The sequence below is a fragment of the Anastrepha obliqua genome, unplaced genomic scaffold (genome assembly GCF_027943255.1).
Source record: "Anastrepha obliqua isolate idAnaObli1 unplaced genomic scaffold, idAnaObli1_1.0 ptg000139l, whole genome shotgun sequence".
In the NCBI taxonomy this organism is placed as follows: domain Eukaryota; kingdom Metazoa; phylum Arthropoda; class Insecta; order Diptera; family Tephritidae; genus Anastrepha; species Anastrepha obliqua.
The window spans coordinates 122501-130000 of record NW_026562238.1 but is presented as its reverse complement, the minus strand read 5'-3'; the positions used below and the strand labels follow the sequence as shown (position 1 = coordinate 130000).

The window sequence follows — 7500 nt, the reverse complement described above, 5'->3', positions numbered from 1 at the left end:
CATATCGGTTCCAGTCGGTACACGAGGTACGCCATCGCCTCAATGGACTCCCCCCTTCTAGCTGCGGGGTACGGGGAGTAACCATAATTTGTATTAAATTATGGTCACTAATTCCCCAACCCCCCCTAACACTCCATTTACACTCGAACCTACCCGCTGCTGCGTCATTCATGAGCGTCACGTCAATGTCACTCACACCTCTAGGCCCCTCAAACGTATACCATACGCTTGGTTCGTTTGCTACAAGAAGGTTATTCGCCACAACCCACTCGCTCATAACCTCACCCCGAGTGTGGCTCCGATATCCAGCAGTATGCCTGGATACCTTGCTGAACCACATCGGGGAGGTAGCATTCGCGTCAAGACACACGATGGCAGGAATGCTACTCTCAAGTAGTAGCACCGCATCAATGTATCTTAAGTAGGGCTCTAGAGGCTCGTCAGACTTGCAGTACAAGCTGACGACATTCATTCTGCCGAATTCCCCCTCGACACACACACATACTCCCCACTGTGATGAGTCAACTACTACACAAGAGTAGCTTGGCTCACACACAGCTACTGCGGCCTTGACTCCAAGGTCCGTAAAGACCCTGAAGCCCCCAGGAAGGCCTCTCACCACCCCATTGGTGGAGTATGGTTCCTGGAGCAAAGCAATGCCGCAGCCCCCCTCCGACATACACGCCCCCAATTCACACATCACGGCATATGACCCCTGACAGTTCAGTTGATATAGTTCAACCATCAATGTCTAGCGTTCGCACGGGCAACAATGGCACAGTACACCGGGCAGACAGTGGACATCATCAGATGTCCGGCTGGCTTGCCCTTAAATGCACAGTTGCGACAATGCGGGGCATTGCCACAACCTGCACTCCTGTGTCCTTCTTGCCCGCACCTACGGCAGACATCCTTCTTGGCTCTGCATTCTGCCACCCTGTGGTCAAACCCCATGCATCGGAAGCAGCCGGGCGTCAGTTGGTCTGGCCGTACCCGGAAGGAAAACCACTTTATGTAGCAACGACCTGCTTCCAGGAGGGCGGACATTAGCATGTCCGTTCCCTCAAGGACAACATTCGTCACCCCATCGGGGCTGACCTTCCAAGGACGGCTGATCATCCTCACGTCCTTCTCACGGCACCCAGGGCTGAACTCCTTGAGGTTCAACCGGAACAACTCTCCCATGAAGTCCTCAGGGGAGATCTCCGTGTGGACCCCCTGGACCACAACCCTAGGCCCCAGCTTCCGGCGTATGCTCACATCGAGCCCCACTTCAGAAAACTTGGCATTTTTTGCCAAGTTATCCCTCTCGGCAACGGATGGGGTGCGAATAATCGCACCTCCATCCTTCAACGGGCGCACCTCGTGCACCCTAACCCCCATGGAAGGCCCTACCTCCTTCACCACTTTCTTAATCACCTCCTTGGAAGTAGTGGGGGTTTTACCCCTCACTACGACCGACCAGGTCTCAACTGGCTTGGGCACCGGCAACGCAGGCAACACAGGCGCAGGCGCCTGAGGTGCCGGCATCATCGCTGCACCAGCCAGCGCAGCTCCAGCCGTCCTCCGAGGTGCTTCCTCCCTACTTGTCTTTGTGGCTTCTAACCGCCCACGAAGATGGGCGATCTCCGCCACCATCTCCACAAAAAGCTCCTCGAACTCCAAGGAGTATCCCAGGAGGTCCTTAGCTAAACTCTTCGGGACGCCGTCCATGTCTATGACGGCTCCACTAAAGGCCGTCACAATGGACTTGAAGCGCCCCATAAACTGCACCCCAACTTTCTTGCGTTCGGCATCCCCACCGATCGCACCCAAACCTTTCAGGGAAGCACCCAATTCCCCACGGATTTCCTCCAAACGCTTCCCTGCGGGACCTAATTTTTCCCCCGTCTTCCGCCCCTTGCGCCCACTCCCAATCTTTCCGCTTTCGGAACCACCCTCGCTTCCACTCACCTTTTCAGGTACCTTTAAAGATACCTTCTCCACCGGAACCGCTGCACCTCCAGCGGTCTTCTTCTTAGAACGGGGAGGAGACCGCAAGATCACCTCCTCCTCTCCGGACGTCGTCTCGTCCATTGCCGACGATGGCACCGCCGACCCGCTTGGAAGAGAGGTGTTCGCCCTCTTCCTCAACCCTTCTGATTTGGGCATTGCCCAACTCTCCACCACTAAGGTTGCCGAGTTCGCCGTATAAAGGCCTCCCGAGCAACAACAAAAACTGGGTCCCTTTTGGGCGACGGCAACTACTGCACGGCAGGAATGAGCCCCGCACAGGTACGCACACAGCGGCTGCACCTATCGGCGAGCCAAAGCAAAGCGCGAGGGCGTAGCCCACAGTGCCAACCAAAGGTCTGGCAAAGGCCACCACCAATGCCTTGCCGGACGGAACACTGTTCCCCGAACAAGGACGGGTCGACCAAGGTGGAGCTAACGCCGAGCTCGACCGCAGGCAAAACGCAGCACGCTCTGTTCGCGGCACCTGCACAAAGTATTCAACCTTGGCGCAGCACTTAACCCACGCACAAAAGGGGACGCCCTTTTTACTGTTGCCAAATATGGCAATATAGCGGCACGACAGACCTAGTGTACGCCCGCACTGTACACCCACACCGAATGTAACGGCACGCGCCAAACGACCACGCCAGAAATTAGCGGCACACAGAAATTGTAAACACCTTGGTATAGCGGCACTCACTTGAGCGTCCCACAATATACCAACAAGGTACACTTGTACACAAAGTACAGCCACGCGAACAGTGGCGTCACCAGCACAAACCGTAGTCACCTGAGCAATTGCTCGTAAACAATGCACCGCTATGGTACAGCTACGCACAACACACCACGCCGAAAAACAACGGCACGCCCGCAAAAGTTGTAAACAACTTAATGGAAAATTTCCAACGCTGTATCTAGCGGCACTCACACGCACGCACAATGTGTCTATAGCACGGAGTATATTGGCACTCACTGGAGTGTCCAACAAAACTACCGTACGGCACTTAATCACTCGTAAACAGTGTACAGCTACTACAAAGTAGCGTCACTCGCACAACGGCACTTTCAATCACAATTAATTGTAAACACTGTACCGCTATGGTACAGCCACAACAATATTAGCGTCACTCGCACAACTGTAATACACCGGTTATCACACACGAATATAAACGCAAAAGAAATCGCAAAAATCGCTAATCACCACTTAGCACACGACACGTCCGCACTATTCAACAGTCAAACTGAGAATGAGTAGATAGGGACAGTAGGAATCTCGTTAATCCATTCATGCGCGTCACTAATTAGATGACGAGGCATTTGGCTACCTTAAGAGAGTCATAGTTACTCCCGCCGTTTACCCGCGCTTACTTGAATTTCTTCACTTTGACATTCAGAGCACTGGGCAGAAATCACATTGTGTCAACACCCGTTAGGGCCATCACAATGCTTTGTTTTAATTAGACAGTCGGATTCCCCAAGTCCGTGCCAGTTCTGAATTGATTGTTAATTGATAATCGTTATAATTTAAAAGGAATATATATCGAATGATATAATTCCTTAAAAATTTTAGCAAGAAAGTTCCACAATTGGCTACGTAACTACTATCCGGGGAACAAGAATCGTAATTCTCTATTTACCCAGAACGAGTACATAAACCATGGTATTGCTTCCCAATCAAGCCCGACTATCTCAATCTTCAGAGCCAATCCTTATCCCGAAGTTACGGATCTAATTTGCCGACTTCCCTTACCTACATTATTCTATCGACTAGAGACTCTTCACCTTGGAGACCAGCTGCGGATATTGGTACGGCCTGTTGAGAAGTTTGCGTGACCCCACCATAAATTTTCAAGGTCCGAGGAGAAAATATCGACACAACAGTAAATGTCATGCTCTTCTAGTCCATCTACCATATCTCTCTTCGAAAGACTTCCATGGTAGTACGACTATAAAACAGAAAAGAAAACTCTTCCGATATCTCTCGACGGCTTCTTTATGGTCGTTCCTGTTGCCAGGATGAGCACAAGGCCCATTTTTAATAACAAACGGATACTCAACAGGTTACGGAATTGGAACCGTATTCCCTTTCGTTCAAAATAATTCAAGTATTTTAATTATTTTTAAATATATTTTTATTAATATTTTTTTTTATTAAAAACTTGAAAATTTTCGGCTTTCGCCTTGAACTTAGGACCGACTAACTCGTGATCAACCACTGTTCACACGAAACCCTTCTCCACTTCAGTCCTCCAAGGTCTCATTCGATTATTTGCTACTACCACCAAGATCTGTACCAATAGCGGCTCCATGCAGGCTTACGCCAAACACTTCTAAGCACACTATTGTACCCTCCTACTCACTAAAGTTTCAAAATTTATAAATCAATCGAAATTGTTTTATAAATCATCTACTTTAGCGGTAATGTATAGGTATACAACTTAAGCGCCATCCATTTTAAGGGCTAGTTGCTTCGGCAGGTGAGTTGTTACACACTCCTTAGCGGATTACGACTTCCATGTCCACCGTCCTGCTGTTTTAAGCAACCAACGCCTTTCATGGTATCTGCATGAGTTGTTAATTTAGGCACCGTAACATTACGTTTGGTTCATCCCACAGCGCCAGTTCTGCTTACCAAAAGTGGCCCACTGGGCACATTATATCATAACCTCAACCTTCATATCAAGAAAGGTGAGGTTCTTACCCATTTAAAGTTTGAGAATAGGTTAAAATCGTTTCGACCCTAAGGCCTCTAATCATTCGCTTTACCAGATAAGATTATTTTATATAATTTTTAAATGCACCAGCTATCCTGAGGGAAACTTCGGAGGGAACCAGCTACTAGATGGTTCGATTGGTCTTTCGCCCCTATACTCAATTCTGACAATCGATTTGCACGTCAGAACTGTTTCGGTCTTCCATCAGGGTTTCCCCTGACTTCAACCTGATCAAGTATAGTTCACCATCTTTCGGGTCACAGCATATATGCTCAAGGTACGCTCCAGTTAGAGGTATAAATAATAATAAATTATCATTATACATAACTATATGGAACGCCCCGGGATTGAATTAATTGACTATTTATTAAAAAATAGACTAAAAATTAATCCCATTATATTTAAGTTAAGTTAATTATGCCATTAAGTTTAATATAACTCAATGACTTGCACATATGTTAGACTCCTTGGTCCGTGTTTCAAGACGGGTCCCGAAGGTATCCTGAATCTTTCGCATTGTTAATCATATAAATGCATACAAATAAATATTAATATCATAGATATTAAATTTTTTGTAAAATTCAAAAAATGAATTTTAGCATTATATATAATAAAATCTATCAACACTTTATCAAATCATTAGTATTTATTTTATGTTAATATGCTTAAAAAGCAAATTAATTTAAATAAACTTAATATCACCAATGATCTTTTGATAAATACTTTATTATGTTAATAGATTACAATGTCCTTATATGAAAAAAATGCACATTATTTTTTTAATTATTTAATGATGAATTTTTCATAATGGATATTCAGGTTCATCGGGCTTAACCTCTAAGCAGTTTCACGTACTATTTAACTCTCTATTCAGAGTTCTTTTCAACTTTCCCTCACGGTACTTGTTTACTATCGGTCTCATGGTTATATTTAGTTTTAGATGGAGTTTACCACCCACTTAGTGCTGCACTATCAAGCAACACGACTCTTTGGAAATATCTTTCTAGTAATCATTAACGTTATACGGGCCTGGCACCCTCTATGGGTAAATGGCCTCATTTAAGAAGGACTTAAATCGTTAATTTCTCATACTAGATATTAAGATATTCCATACACTGCATCTCACATTTGACATATAGACAAAGTGACTTAGTGCTGAACTATTTTCTTTTCGCTCGCCGCTACTAAGAAAATCCTTGTTAGTTTCTTTTCCTCCCCTCATTAATATGCTTAAATTCAGGGGGTAATCCCATATGAGTTGAGGTTGTTTTAATATTCTTTTTTTATCTTCTCACAATTTAATAAAAAAATTATATCATCTTTTCATCTCTATTTTTCTTTTCTCCTTTTATATATTGTAAATATATAAAAATAATAATAATGTAAAATGAGGCAATCCTAGAATAAAAAATTTAATTTTTATGCTAGACATTCCTCCTTTTAATTACATATATAAATTATTATTTTATATATATATATAAATAATATGAAAATTTTTTGTAAAGAATACTTAGATTCAATATTTTCATCATTTCATTTTATTTGAGAGGATTTTTTTTTTAAAGAATATATAATAAATAAAATTCATTATATATCTTTATTTTTTTTGCTATTAATATTATGAATTATTTAAAATCCAATAATATACACATTTGCTTAAATTCAATTATTTTTATAAAAGAATAAGCAACTTATTTAGCATAGTCTTACAACCCTCAACCATATGTAGTCCAAGCAGTACTTTAAAATTGAATTTAATGTACATAACAGCATGGACTGCGATATGCGTTCAAAATGTCGATGTTCATGTGTCCTGCAGTTCACACGATGACGCACAGTTTGCTGCGTTCTTCATCGACCCATGAGCCAAGTGATCCACCGCTTAGAGTATTTTTTTATTTATTTTTATTTATAACAAATGTCAATTTTTTTTTGCATATATTAATTGAAAGAGTAAAATTAAATAATATTAATAATATATAAATTGATTTTCTTTCAATAATATATATCAAATATATTTAACTCTAAACATTTTTATTAAGTTGCGAATGTCTTAGTTCAACAATAATACAGTGGTGGTATTTATTATGATTCAATTATTTTGTATTTTTTTAATCATTTTATGTATATATAATAATATAATAAATATATACCACTTTTGTTATTGTGAACAAATTAACTTATCATTCAATCAAATGAATAATAAGTACAACTTTTTATTTTCATGTTTAAAGGTTTTTAAAAGAAAAAAATAAGAAAAAACATTACAAAATGTACCATCATATATTATATTTAATATGATATAATTGATGGATCACAAATTGAATGAAAAAGAATAAAAAGAATTATGGATTCAAAATAATTATATAAATTTTTTTTTTTTTCTTTTTTTTTTTTTTTTTTTTTTCTTTTTGTTCGTTTGTTTGCTTGTCTGTTTGTTTGTTTGTTTGTTTGTTTTTCTTACGGATATGGAACACAATAATGATCCTTCCGCAGGTTCACCTACGGAAACCTTGTTACGACTTTTACTTCCTCTAAATAATCAAGTTCGGTCAACTTTTGCGAAACAACCGTGACACACGAGGCGTCACAGTGATCACGTCCGGAGACCTCACTAAATAATTCAATCGGTAGTAGCGACGGGCGGTATGTACAAAGGGCAGGGACTTAATCAATGCGAGTTAATAACTCGCACTTACTGGGAATTCCAAGTTCATGTGAACAGTTTCAGTTCACAATCCCAAGCATGAAAGTGGTTCAGCGGTTTACCCGGACCTCTCGGTCTAGGAAA

The 7500-nt window shown here is 41.9% G+C and overlaps 1 non-coding gene and 2 pseudogenes across 1 annotated transcript in view; all 3 read right to left on the bottom strand.

The window, feature by feature from the left end:
- Positions 1–3206: 3206 nt before the first annotated feature.
- LOC129252067 (large subunit ribosomal RNA) lies at positions 3207–5976 on the bottom strand (annotated as a pseudogene).
- A 442-nt stretch (positions 5977–6418) lies between these two features.
- On the bottom strand, positions 6419–6599 carry LOC129252027 (5.8S ribosomal RNA; annotated as a pseudogene).
- Positions 6600–7188: 589 nt separating this feature from the next.
- LOC129252045 (small subunit ribosomal RNA) overlaps positions 7189–7500 on the bottom strand; it is a 1991-nt gene continuing 1679 nt past the window's right edge. Inside the window, exon 1 of the ribosomal RNA XR_008583225.1 lies at positions 7189–7500. This exon is cut by the window's right edge and continues 1679 nt beyond it. This is a non-coding gene — a ribosomal RNA (small subunit ribosomal RNA).